This window comes from Glycine soja, chromosome 12, assembly GCF_004193775.1.
Source record: "Glycine soja cultivar W05 chromosome 12, ASM419377v2, whole genome shotgun sequence".
Taxonomy (NCBI): domain Eukaryota; kingdom Viridiplantae; phylum Streptophyta; class Magnoliopsida; order Fabales; family Fabaceae; genus Glycine; species Glycine soja.
In genome coordinates this window covers 17,412,348-17,427,811 of record NC_041013.1, presented here as the reverse complement: position 1 = coordinate 17,427,811, position 15,464 = coordinate 17,412,348, and positions in this window count along the sequence as shown.

Sequence of the window (15,464 nt, the reverse complement as noted above, 5' to 3'; positions counted from 1 at the left end):
GGTATGAACGATGGAGTAAATTTCTTTCAGAAAATGGCTTTACAAGAGGAAAGGTTGATACCACACTCTTTGTCAAAAGAAAATTGCATGATATTATCTTGGTACAAATATATGTTGATGATATAATCATAATTTGGGTCAACTAATGATTCTCTATGCAAAGAATTCTCTCAAGATATGCAAAATGAATTTGAAATGTCCATGATGGGTGAGTTAAATTTCTTCCTTGAATTACAAATAAAGCAAAAAAAGAATGTAATATTTATTAGTCAGTAAAAATATTGCAAAGAACTAATTAACAGGTTTGGGATGAAAAATGTTAAATACATGGCCACTCTTATGAGCACTGCTTCCTATCTGGATAAAAAATGAATCCGTTCAGTCAATAGACATAAAGAAATACAAAAGTATGATTAAATCTCTTCTTTATTTATTAACAAGTAGACCTGATATAATGTTTAGTGTTTGTATGTGTGCAAGATATCAAGCAAATCCCAAAGAATCTCACCTAAGTGCCATTAAAAGAATAATGAAATATATTTTAGGCCCTATAAATCTAGGGTTATGGTATCCTAAGATTTCTTCTTATAACGTAGTAGGATACTCTGACTCTGATTTTGCTGGATGCAAAACTGATAGAAAAAGTACTAGTGGCACTTGTCATTTCATTGATCCTGCTCTAGTATCATGACATAGTAAAAAGAAAAATAGTGTTTCCTTATCAACTGCAGAAGCAAAATATATTTCTACTAGAAGTTGTTATGCACAAATCCTTTGGATGAGAAAACAACTTTCTGACTATAGTTTAAAACTTGATCATATACCTATCCACTGTGACAATACAAGTGCAATTAATCTGTCCAAAAATCTTATTTTGCATTCTAGAACAAAGCATATTGAAACAATACATCACTTTCTTCGAGATCATGTTCAAAAAGAGGATTACATATTAGAATTTGTTGACATATTAGAATTAGGACTCATAGACCTAAATAACTTAGAATCCTAGCCACTTTGGATGTTTATACTATTTAATTTTCATGCTTGATTATATGATGATTATGATGAATGTTTAACTTTGATTGTTTATCATGATTGATTATGATTATTGTTTACTTTGGTTGAGTGAAATGGTTGTTTTTCTTGTTTATGATTGATTACTTTGAATGTTTATGATAATTTCATTTGACGATTGTTTTTCATGATTGTTCATACTCATAAATGTTTTTTATTGCATAATTGTATATTGATCCTCCGACGGATCTGTGAAGCTTTTTCCTCCTATTTTTATCTAGCATTATTTGTCTTTAATTTCCTTGATATTTCAAACTTTATGCATTGGGTTTATTTCAGATTTGGTTCTTTATATTTCTGTTTTGGACTTGCTATTTATTTCTTCTTTGGTTATTTTTCTGTGGATGCTTTGGTCATTTATACTACTGTTTAAGACTTGATATATTTCAAACTTGGTTGCTTCTTTTATGAAATCTTTGGTCATTTATAAATATTGTTTTGGACTTGCTCAATTAGGTATGTTTAGCACTTGGTTGATTCCTCTATGAATGATTGGTTATTATGTGAATGATTGTTTCTATTTTGATGCTTTCGTCTTTTTTATGTTGCCAAAGGGGGAGAGAATCATGTAAGGTACAAGGTCTATGTTTTTTTTTTTTGCAAACCTTTTTGAAAATATTTTCTGCTAAGCTATGATTGCAAAATTAAGGGGGAGTTTCGTCTTGCAAAAGAAATATTTTTCAATAAATGATTTCAATTGGTTGTCATCATCAAAAAGGGGGAGAATGTGAATGAATGTGTATCAAGGTTTTGATGATGTCAAGACAAAAGCAACACAAGTTTCATTTCAAGTCCAAATCAAGACCAAGAAAACAAAGATCAAGAAGAAAGCTAAGTCTTAGTTTATCTTTGTTAAAAGAGTCTCTTAGTGATTACAAAGGTTTGGCCTCACAACATAGTTTTTAAATTGATTCTAAAAAGGTTTTAAAATATTTTTAACATTTTTTGAACATACATTTTTCCACTGGTAATCGATTACCAGAATTAAAATTATTTTAAAAAGCTTTTTTAGAAAGTTTGAAAATTGAAAAACTAATGTTAATATCCCTCTTAACATATGTTTTTAAAAAATTAATGTTGTCTTTGCTTAGACAACATCGTTTTTTTTAAAAAAACGATGTTGTTGGTTTTTTTTTTTATAAAAGAAGGGTTCTGGTGCCCAAACCCTTTTTGTATCATTTCAGTGCTCATATTCTCCTCCTCCTCCTCCTCGCGACTCTCACCTAACTCAATTCCTCCTGGCGCGACATGCCCACTGTGCCACCACCGTGTTCTCACTTTCTCACTTTGACTCAACTCCTTGTATTGCGACGTGCCCACCGTGCCACCACCACATTCTCTCTCTGTGACTGTCTTTCTCGCTCTCACTCTTACTATCACTCTCGCGCTTTCATTCTCGCTCTCACTCACAGCTCTACTCAATCTGGTTCTCAATCTTGGTCACGAAAGGTTAGTTTTATTTTTGTGTTTGGTTGTTTCTTTGTTTCGTTGTTTGGTTGTTTCTATGTTTTGTCATGAAAATGCTTGTTAATGGGACTTTGTGCTAGTGTGGGAATTCTGTCACAGCCTTAGGCCCCTAATTTTTTTCGTGCTAGGAATATCATTTTTGGTTTTCAAAAATGGCTATATGCACTATAGTGTCTTTCAACTCCATGGCAAGTACTCGACCAAACTCATGTGTTGGTTTACTACTAGTAGGTAGGCATTCATATTTATTTTTAATAGTAACTTTAATATTGTAAATGGATTTTAGAAACGATGGATGAAGATCAATAGAACTGGAAGGAAATGGATAATACAATAATTAAGATTAACAAAAAACCAAAGGAAATGTTCAACACAATTCACATTATGGATCAGGTTAGAAATTTCAAGACTATTCTCAAATAAACATGATGTGATATAGCACATTTTCTTATATTAGTTTGCTTGTTAAATGTAGTCTTATGATGAAGTCAGTAATTCATTTGCTATAAGATGGAAGGATGAACTAGAGCATACTCGACATCTATTAGACAGTAATTGCAACATGAATTTGTTACATACAACCAAGATCTGGTGAGCTCAACTCTACTGGCTGGATGGACAAAACTCAGAGATTTCTATGGACTCACTGGAAATCATCAAGTGACTATGACCTATTTCGGTCAGAGTGATTTCTTCCACACTATCTTCAAAAGCAGCTCTAAACCAAAAGCTTATCCTAAATGACACTCTTTGTACCACCAAGTTCCTAACTCAGTCAATTTTAAAGTCCTGCTAAGTGAGTACAAAGTGAATTGCAGCAGCTTGGTGAGTAACTAAGCATTACTTTGTCTGTCAAATTTTTAAATCATATACATATCTAATATCAATTTAATGTTAATTTAAGGATGTGCTGAGTACCATGTCCTCATTTATGAAAGCTACAAGATTCACCCATCTGAACTTGGAAGGGATTATGGAGTGTAGGATTGTTTATAATCAATGGAGAAAGACGAAAAAAATTGGAAATGGATGGAGGAATTTTGCACAATCACAACATTTGCAAGCTAGAACTCAAATATATTTGAGTTCTAGATGCAACTTCTAACTTTATTTTATTTTGGATTTGTTTATAATTAAAGTACATTATACTATAAAATTATCGATCTATAAATTTTTGTTTATAAGTCTTGGTGGTATATATTTTGTGGGAATTGGAACATCCTAAACACATTTGTGCGAAATTTTTGTTTATAAGTGTTGGATCACGTGGCCTCGGAATAATTAAGAAGAGGGGTTGAATTAATTATTAAATGAACCTTTACTAAATAAAAATCTAATCCTTATTAGGCTTTTACTATGTTGTTAAGAAAGTAAAGAATAGAAAAGAAACTTCACCAAAAGTAAAAGCGATAATTAAATTGCACAGCGGAAATTAAAGAATGTAGGGAAGAAGAGGACAAGCACAAGAGTTTTATACTGGTTCGACAACAACCCGTGCCTACATTCAGTCCCCAAGCAACTTGCGGTCCTTGATATTTCTTTTCAACATTGTAAAATCCTTTACAAGCAAAGATCCACAAGGGATGTACCCTCCCTTGTTCTCTTTGAACAACCAAGTGGATGTACCCTCCACTTGAACTGATCCACAAGAGATGTACCCTCTCTTGTTCTCAGTTACAATAACCCAAGTAGATGTACCCTCTACTTGTACCACAAAGGATGTACCCTCCAATGTGTTAAGACAAAGTTCTTAGGCGGTTAGTCCTTTGAAACATTGTGAAGGGGAAACAAAAAATATCTCGGGCGGTTAGTCCTTTAAAATCTTTTGTTTAAGGGAAAGGGAAGAATCAAAAGAATTCTCAGACTGTGTCATTTTGAATTCTTTGAAAAGGGAGAAGGGAGACACAAAAGAATTCAGGCGGTTAGTCCTTGGCGAATTCTTTTGGGCAAAGGGAGAAGAGAATGAAAAGATATAGCACACTTTTCTTTTCAAGGTTTGGAAACCCAGAAAACTTTTAGAAAGCTTTAGGCAAAGAAAGAAGAAGAAGAAGTTGAAGAAGATGTTCAAAGAGATTCAAAGGTTGCAAAAGAATATGTGGAAAAGTTGTTTCTAAAGGTTGTAAGTTTTTTTTTTAAAATGCAAATCAAGGTCTTTGCTTTTATAGACTCTTCAAGTCTGGTCAAGAAAACCATTGGAAAAGTTATAACTTTTAGAAAATCCTGAAAACTATTGGAAGTTACATCTTTTGATTTTTGTTCGAAACTTGTCACTGGTAATCGATTACCAAATCCTTGTAATCGATTACACAAGGCTTTTTATGAAAGGATGTGACTCTTCACAAATGAATTTGAATTTCAACGTTCGGATACACTGGTAATCGATTACCAATAGCTTGTAATCGATTACACCATTTTGAAATCAATTGGAACGTTGCAAATTCAGTTGAAAGCTTTTGAAATCAAACTTTGCCACTGGTAATCGATTACAGGAAACTGATAATCGATTACCAGAGAGTAAAAACTCTGGTAACTTAGAAAATTTTGTGAAAACTCTTTTGAAAAACAAAACTGTGCTATGTTTGTTTTTTGAAAAATCTTTTCAACACTTCCCTTTGTGAAGTCTTCTTGAATTCTTCTATTGAAACTTGAATTCATCTTTTCTTGAATCTTAAAATCAAATTTCTCTTGAACTTGATCTTGAACTTGTTGACTTAATCTTGAAATCATTCTTTGGGCTTTTTGTCATCATCTTTGTCATTATCAAAACTTCTTGAATCAACTTGATTCATCATCATAAAAGCTTGCTTCTACAATCTCCCCCTTTTTGATGATGATAACCCTGAAATCAAGAAACATACACACATACTTTTTCCTAGTCGATCACTCACTTAATTCTCCATATTCTCCTCCTTTGTTTTTGAGTTTAAGCTTCACTTGAAATTAAGTTATTTTAATATGTGAGTTTCTTGATTTAATCCCTATTTTTTCTCCCCCTTTGGCATCAACAAAAAGCCAAAGTGAGTAACAAATATAAAACATACATAAATTACTAATCATTCACAAGACATTCATTGAAAAATATAAACCAATCATGAAGCAAGAAACATGAATAGATCAAATATATAAAAACCACATAGTCATATTCATAATTGTTCAGTCATACTATGCAAATAAAAGAAATACTAAATTGTTCAAATGTCATAATAATATAGCCAAATACACGGCTAGAAATCAAAGTACTAATAATATTTAAACATAATAGAAAACTAAGATGATGGTGGCGGTGGTGGTGGTAGATCAAAGCTTGTACGAATGTAAGAAACATCTTCTTTGACCTTGGTGATCCTTGACTCCATCTCATCGAATCGCATGTCCACTTGTAACTCCAAAGTATCAAACCTTTCACCAACAAAGGTTTGAAGACCATCGAACCTGTCCAAAATCTTTTGAAGAAGAGATGAATCTTCTCCACCATGTAAATGTCCTTCTTCATCAATGGGTTGAGCACCCTTTTTCACCCAAGAGCCATCATGCTCTTTATGTAACCAAAGGATGCAATCACAGTGGCACCGATTAAGAAGGATCTCTTGATTGGAACATAAGGTTCAAAATCAAGAGGGATGTTAAAGTGTTTAAGGAAGAGAGTGACTAGGTGTGGATATGGCAATGGAGCATTTAATCGCAATGCCTTATGCATGCGATATCGGACTAAGTGTGCCCAATCAATTTGTCGGCCTTTATGAAAAGCCCACATGACAATAAGATCTTCTTCAGAAACCTGTGCAAGGTTTGAAGATCTTGGAAGCAAGATACGCACAATGAGATAATGAAGGATGCGGCTCTCAAAAGCCAATAAATCGGCAAGAAGCCTTCCGGTCATATCCTCTTGGTTGGTGCAAACCAACCGGCGAGCATCATGCACAGAGAAGTCAAATTTCCAATCATCATTCAGTGTACCTTCAAATGGTACACCTTCACTGGATAATTGGGTCAAGTCATAGAATAGGGATTGGTCAATGACCATTTTAATTCCATAAACTTCAGAAATCAAAGTGCCTTCTTGAATTTCTAGGTTAGAATAGAAGGCTTTAACCAATTCAGTGTAAACAGGCACTTTTAAAGACATGAAAGGAATGAGATTGGAGTTTTCAAATGTCTGAATGCATTCAAAACTCTCATTGGAAAAGAAATCCATATTAATGAATTTTGGATCAATAATGGAACGAGAAGAGAAAAGATTTGTGTATTGTATCTGTTGTTCTTCGGATGAGAACAATGAGGAAGAGGAATGGTGGAAGGAATCTGCGTTTCCTGAGTCTCGGAATGCCATTGGCTTCAACTTGAAGAACCCTTTCACTTCTTTGATGGTTCCACCATTTGAAGGGGTTATTTGAAATTTCAATCGGTTTAAATGAAAAAGAATGAAAAAAAGATGAAGTTTGGACTTTGTGGGGAGTGATTTGGACAACAAATGAGTGAGATATGACAGAAGGAAGAATTGAGAACGAGGGTTTTCGAAAAAATGAGAAGTTGCAGATTTCTGATTTTGAATTTTGAATATATAGGGGCAGGGACATATTGTAATTCATTATAGTATTTGGTAATCGATTACACCCTTTTTAACTGCCTGTAATCGATTACACTATTATTGTAATCGATTACCAGAGAACATTTCAGTCAAAAACTAAATGATGAAAGACTTTTAAGGGAAAAAAATTTGAATGGATATCAAAATATATATAATTTTTTAAAAGAATATATAACTTTAAATTTTGAAAATACTTTATGAAAGAACTTTAATCAAGTATCAAAATAATCAACAGAAGTATTTAAGAATAATAATCATAGACATAATCAAAATATTTAAGAGGAAACTTCATGCTTTGAGAAAGAGAAAATAACTCAATCAAGAACATATACTCACAAATTCAATCAATCTAGACAAATAAATAATATAAAATTGTTAGTCATCATAATAAAATTAATTGAAAGGAAAATTTCAACCAAAACAAATTTTAAAAGAGAATGGTTTTGATGTTACCTTTTTCATGATTAAAGGTATCTAGATCTTCAAAGGTGGACGTCATACTTTTACTTTTGTGCTTAATTTTCTTGAGAGATGTTCTCATCACTCTCATAGTCTTTGGTAAGAAGGTTGATCTCCTTCTCTGAACCGTCTGATGAGTCATTGCCATCCCATGCAATGTAGACCTTCTTGGTCCTTCTTTCTTCATACCTTTTCTTGTCACTTTTATCAGGCCATTCCTCATTTGAGGGACAATTTGATTTGATGTGACCAAGTTAATTGTATTTGTAGCATCTAAGAATTTGAGAGTCTTCTTGAGATTTTCTTCCATTGTTGAAGTTTTGACGCCTCTCAATTCTTCTCTTCTTGACAAATTTTTGAAACTTCTTCACAAAGAGTGAGAAGTCTTCTTCATCTTCTGATTCATCTTCTTCTTTTCCTTCTTGCATTGATGAAGAGGCTTTAAGTGCTATACTTCTTTTCTTTTTGTCAGTTTCTTCATTTTGATTAAGACGTTGGAGTTCCATCTCATGTTCCTGCAATTTTCCAAACAAAGTAACAAGAGACGTAGATGAAAGATCTTTACTTTCAGAAATAGCAGTTACCTTGGGTTGCCATTCCCTACTTAAGCATCTTAAAACTTTATTAATTAAATCTTAATTAGGGAAGATTTTTCCTAAAGAGGCAAGATGATTGACTATATGTGTAAATCTTTTCTGCATGCTATGGATGTTTTCATTAGGGTTCATCCTAAACAATTCATATTCATGTGTATGGGTATTGACTCTAGATCTTTTTACATCAGTGGTTCCTTCATGTGTAAGTTGGAGAGTATCCCACATTTCCTTGGCATTTGTGCAGTTTGACACTCTAAAATACTCATCTATTCCTAGGGCTGAAGTAATAATGTTTTTGGCTTTAAGATCATACTGGATTCTCCTTCTATCTTCTTCTGTCCACTTGTCTCTAGGTTTTTGTGTTGTGGTGCTAGTACTTGCATCTACTACTGTGGGTATGTAAGGTCCTATTTCTATTGCTTCCCAAATGTTTAAATCTATGGCTTCAATGAAAATATGCATACGGGTTTTTCAATAGTGGTAACCCTCACCATTGAAGATAGGTGGCCTATGGATGGAATTTCCTTCAGGAAACAAAGAATTTGAAGAGGCCATGAATCTTGAAGTGGTTAGACTTTCTACAAGATATCTGCTCTGATACCACTTGTTGGATCAAGTGGCCTCAGAATAATTAAGAAGGGGGGTTGAATTAATTATTAAATGAACCTTTACTAAATAAAAATCTAATCCTTCTTAGGCTTTTACTATGTTGTTAAGAAAGTAAAGAATAGGAAAAAAAACTTAACCAAAAGTAAAAGCGATAATTAAAGTGCACAGTGAAGATTAAAGAGTGTAGGGAAGAAGAGGACAAACACAAGAGTTTTATATTGGTTCGGCAACAACCCGTGCCTACATCCAGTCCCCAAGCGACCTGCGGTCCTTGAGATTTCTTTTCAACCTTGTAAAATCCTTTACAAGCAAAGATCCACAAGGGATGTACCTTCCCTTGTTCTCTTTGAACAACCAAGTGGATGTACCCTCCACTTGAACTGATCCACAAGAGATGTACCCTCTTGTTCTCAGTTACAATAACCCAAGTAGATGTACCCTCTACTTGTACCACAAAGGATGTACCCTCCAATGTGTTAAGACAAAGTTCTCAGGGGGTTAGTCCTTTGAAACTTTGTGAAGGGGAAACAAAAGATATCTCAGGCGGTTAGTCCTTTGAAATCTTTTGTTTAAGGGAAAGGGAAGAATCAAAAGAATTCTCAGACTGTGTCGTTTTGAATTCTTTGAAAAGGGAGAAGGGAGACACAAAAGAATTCAGGCGGTTAGTCCTTTGTTCTTTTGGAAAAGAGAGAAGAGAGACACAAAAAGAATTCAAGCGGTTAGTCCTTGGCGAATTCTTTTTGGCAAAGGGAGAAGAGAATAAAAAGATATAGCACACTTTTGTTTTCAAGGTTTGGAAACTCAGAAAACTTTTAGAAAGCTTTTGGCAAAGAAAGAAGAAGAAGAAGTTGAAGAAGATGTTCAAAGAGATTCAAAGGTTGTAAAAGAATATGTGGAAAAGTTGTTTGTAAAGGTTGTAAGTTTTTTTTTTAAATGCAAATCAAGGTCTTTGCTTTTATAGACTCTTCAAGTCTGGTCAAGAAAACCATTGGAAGAGTTAGATCTTTTGATTTTTGTTCAAAACTTGTCACTGGTAATCGATTATCAAATCCTTGTAATCGATTACACAAGGCTTTTTATGAAAGGATGTGACTCTTCACAAATGAATTTAAATTTCAACGTTCAGATACACTGGTAATCGATTACCAATAGCTTGTAATCGATTACACCATTTTGAAATCAATTGGAACGTTGCAAATTCAGTTGAAAGCTTTCGAAATCAAACTTTTCCACGGGTAATCGATTAGAAGAAACTGGTAATCGATTACCAGAGAGTAAAAACTCTGGTAACTTAGAAAATTTTGTGAAAACTCTTTTGAAAAACAAAACTGTGCTGTGTTTGTTTTTTGAAAAATCATTTCAATACTTCCCCTGTGAAGTCTTCTTGAATTCTTCTCTTGAAACTTGAACTCATCTTTTCTTGAATCTTGAAATCAAACTTCTCTAAAACTTGATCTGGAACTTGTTGACTTAATCTTGAAATCATTCTTTGGGCTTTTTGTCATCATCTTTGTCATTATCAAAACTTCTTGAATCAACTTGATTCATCATCATGAAAGTTGGCTTCTACAATAAGTACTCTTGATCCATGGTATATTTTGTTTAAAACTCTTAGTGATATATTAGTTTGTGTAAATTTTTGTTTTTAAGTCTTGGTGGTATATTTTGTTTATAAATTTAGCTTATTTTATGAGTTTTATACAACTTTAAATGATAAGTTGTCATATGAATAATTATTTGTTGGTAATTAAATAGACAAATATGTTATTAAAAAAACCCCAAAAAACAACATCGGTTTTTAAAAAAGCCGCGGTTTTTTAAAAATCCGATGTTATTGTTTCCTGACAGTATCCATTTTTTTGAAAAATGATGTTGGTGAGAAGAAAACATTGGTTTTTTTTAATAAAAAAATTGATGTTTTTTCGTAAAACAACATCGGTTTTTGAACAGCCAATGTTAATGTTGATACTTGAATGTCGATAGTTTCAATATTTGTTAACAACCGATGTTGAAAGTTCGATGTAAAAAATCTATTTTCTAGTAGTGTAGCTGAAGGCCCACCACTAGGCTTCGAAAATAAAATATCAAGGAAAGAGTAGGAAGATAAAGAGATAATAATTGATTACTTTGAGTCTGGTTTCGAGGATTCCTTGGAAGCCATTTGTGGAGTAATTTCAATATTACTCGTATAGTATGTTAAAGATTATCAAAATTGGCACATACTAAGATATTAGGCCAAAGAAGATTATTTTAATGATCCTTCTCTAAGGCTAAAGGCCATTTGATTTACTTAGGTTTTCTATTTTACTCCTCATTGGAATGTTGCAGTCTCTGATCCTCCTACTATTGACTTGAGGTGTCACATTAAGCCACTCCACTTGACAACTATGGTTGAAGATCAAATCATTAATAAGATTTTGGTGGACAGAGGGGTTGCATTATGGCTCAAACCAAGGTTGAAGAGTTATGACTTCCTTAGAATCATACTCAAGCTTTATGGCTCAATTTTCAGATTACATAGTAGATAACTAGAAACAAGTGACTACTACGGTTGTTGAAAACAAGGAAATGACTATTGCGGCTACCAAAATGGGAGAAATGACTACTGCAGCTGTCAAAATCAAGGAAGCAGCTACAACGACCACTAAAATCAAAGATGATGTAGCTCCGTGGAACTTGTAGGCCTTGGATCTTCTTCATCAATGGATTCCTTTGCTTCTTGTGGTATGATTGCAGCAAAATAGAGAAGGAGAAAGATGAATGGAGATGCCACTTCAAGTAGAAGATGAGTCTAGAAGAGGCTTACCACCATAGGAAGCCATGGATAAGAGGTTGAAGGTAGAAGAAGATGAATGAAGGGAGAGGAAGAGAACAACATGAAATTTAGTGCCTCTAAAGAAGTCTGAACTTTGAAGTTTAATTCTCAAATGATCAAAGTTGAAAAAAATGCACACACATAGCCTCTATTTATAGCCTATGTGTCACACAAAATTGGAGGAAAATTTGAATTTCTATTCAAATTTCACTTGAATTTGAAATTGAATTTGTGGAGCCAAATTTTGGAGCCAAAATTTCACTAATTATGATTAGTGAATTTCAGATATGGTTTAGCCCAGAATCCAAGATTCTCCACTAAGTGTGCTTAGGTGTCATGAGGCATGTAAAGCATGAAGGACATGCACAAAGTGTGACTATATGATGTGACAATGGGGTGTAGCAAGAAAATGCTCACCTCCTCCTCTAAAATTTAATTGGATTGGGCTTCTCCCAATTCAATTAAATTTATTTCACAACACACACATCAAATATTCACTCAATGCATGTGAAATTACAAAACTACCCCTAATAAAAAAAAACTAGTCTAGGTGCCCTAAAATACAAGGGCTGAAAAATCCTACATTTCAAGGGTATCCTACTTACATTATGGAGCCTTAAATACAAGGCTAAAAAATAATCAGACCTCAATCTAATATGTACAAAGATAAGTGGGTTTATACTTAGCCCATGGGCCCGAAATCTACCCTAAGGCTCATGAGAACCCTAGGGCCTTCTCTTGCATCTCTAGCCCAATCTACTTGGAGTCTTCTATCCAATGCCCTTGCAGGGTAGGATTGCATCAAAAGATAGGAACTGAAGTCATCGAAAGAAGGGTTGAGATAGAAAGAAAGACGAAATTGATGCCATCGAAGAAAAGAAAAAAGTGTCTGACAATAAGGAACAATCAAAAGATAATGTTTTTGAGCAAAAAGGTGAGACTTGAAATTAGACTGTATTTATGACAATTTACCTTTAAGATTTGAGAAACCAATGTTCTCCAGATTAAAAAAGATGAAATCTCCAAAATATTTTTGTTTTTTTTCACTTTGGCGCCTTGTAATTTTCTCTTTTAGGACTAGAAACTCTTTATATTTGCAAAAACACCCCAACACTATCCAACAGAATTTCTTTTAGATCAACAACAACAACAACAACAATGCCTTATCCCACTAGGTGGGGTCGGCTACATGGATCAACTTCCGCCATAATGTTCTATCAAGTATCATACTTCTATCCAAACCATTAATTTCGAGATCCTTTTTGATAACCTCTCTTATAGTCTTTTTGGGTCTTCCTCTGCCTCGAATTGTTTGTCTTCTCTCCATCTGGTCTACTCTCCTCACTACAGAGTCTATCGGTCTTCTCTCTACATGCCCAAACCACCTAAGTCTATTTTCCACCATCTTCTCTACAATAGGCGCTACTCCCACCCTCTCTCTAATAGCTTCGTTTCTAATTTTATCCTGTCGAGTCTTACCACACATCCACCGCAACATCCTCATCTCCGCTACACCTACTTTATTCTCATGTTGGCTCTTGACCGCCCAACATTCTGTTCCGTACAAAATCGCCGGTCTTACCGCAGTCCGATAAAACTTTCCCTTTAGCTTGATCGGTACCTTTGCATCACATAACACCCCCGATGCTTTTCTCCATTTCATCCATCCTGCTTGAATGCGATGATTCACATCCCCTTCAATTTCCCCATCATCCTGTATTACAGACCCAAGATATTTAAACCGTGTGACTTGAGGGATAATATGGTCTCCTATTTTCACCTCTGAGTTAGAATTTCTTTTGGATCAAACTCATAATTTTTCCAGCAGTGCTATGAATGTCATGAAGAACAACCCAAACTCAGATTATGACCAAATCAACTCCAAATTCAGCAAAAAGATAGGGAAATCGAAGGCAAATGCAAAACTAACTCAAAAACACACAAACAAACAAGAATCAAATGAAAATCAGTTTCTCATTTTTTTCCCGGAAAACTCAAAAATGAAAATGAAGGAACTGCACCTAATTGATGGACATAATTTTGAACTCCTCTCTGGATTCATGCTCTGATTACCATGTGATGCAATCCAAGCCATGGACGCTTGGCTCGGATTGTTCCTAATGCAAATTCAAGAACCACCATTGTTGACCTTCCAAGAACTCTAGAACAAAAAAACATAAAATATGGATTAGATGAAGAATATGAACAAAATGACACCACGATCCATGGAGAATTGATAAGCCGAAGGAGGATTTGCCACAAAGGAATAACTTTCTTGATAAGAATCAAATTTGTTTTTAGTCAAAAACCAAAGAAGAGGCTAAGCTCTCTTTAAGCACAAGCTTAATTTCAATTATGTCAAAGGTTCCTACAATTAAGAGTTGCAAAGTATTTATTGAAGTAGCTTAAGAGGATAATTAAGCCTCTAATAAGGCCTATTTACATCAAGCTCATGATCATTACACAAATAAACAAAAAATAGGAATTTTCGTAAATTCACACTAAAGGTGTGCGCTAAGCCAAACAGCTCACGGTAAGCCCAATTTCTCCTTGGGTTGGAATTGGGCTAAGCCAGACAACTCATGCTAAGCCCAATTTCTTCTTAGGATGGAATTGGGTTAAGCCAGACAGCTCACGCTAAGCCTGGCAACGTGCCCTAAGCCCAGGTGTGTTGTTCAGCAATCTTCAACGTGCTCCAATTCAGCTCCTTGTGATTTTCTCCTTCCTTTCCTTTGATGATTAGTCCATTATTAATCCTCTTGGCCATATCTTGTAGAAACTTGACCCTAAACCATGTATGAGTGTGTACATAATTCTGGCAAAAACCCTTCTCGTTGGGGGTGTATCATGAGAACTACCCATGGTCTTCCATGTGCATGTGAGCTAGCTAGATATGTTGTTGGTATCATACCACTTGACACAATCCATATGTTTTGGCGGAGGCTAAGTTTTTCAGACCAAGGGTTATCTGAGTCTAAAGTCAGCATAACCAAAGAGATGGAAACCATATCCAAGTGGTTTGAAGAGCTTGATGTTTTAAGGCAAAGTTTCTCAAACGAGTAAATTCGTGAAAATTACCTACCCTTATCTAAAATCTATGTGTCCTTCTCTAGAAAATGTGAAAACAAAAGGTGCAAAATAGTAATTCTTTAGTCATCTGAACAAGCAATTCCAAGAAGGACCATGCCGATGTTGGATCAATCTCATCCATGCATTATTGATTCCATTGAAAACATTGTTGATGTCAAATCTGATGGTAATTATGGATATCGTGCAAATGTTGTCTTATTAGGTATGGGTGAAGATTCATGGTCTTTTGTGTGCAACAATTTTCTTAAAGAACTTGCAATATGGTCTGATGAGTATATCAACCTACTTGGTGGCATAGACATATTTGAGAAATTAAAGGGGTCCCTACTTGTTGATGGATTATCCATGGTATATAAGTTTATTGTTATGTTTTTTTGGATTACATTTGGTTTAAATAAATGAAATTATAACTGTTACATGCAGGTTACCATGGATAAGTAGATGAATATAACCGATATGGGATATGTTATTGCATCAAGTTATAATGTCATTCTTATTTCTGTTTCTCTCCAACAAAGCATGACATTTTTTCCTCTTAGAAGTTAACCACCAACAGATTGTTTTGTGCATCGCATTATATGTATCAGTCATGTGTTTAACAATCATTTTGTTCAAGTAAAAGCATGATCATCCTGTTTGTGTAATTTATTTAAAAATTATTTTCTGATAATTTGAATGGGTATGTCCTTATGTAATAGGTATTTCTAAGAGACCATTGTCCATTACCACCAATAGCTTTGTTATGGTCTACACATTGTCATCATCA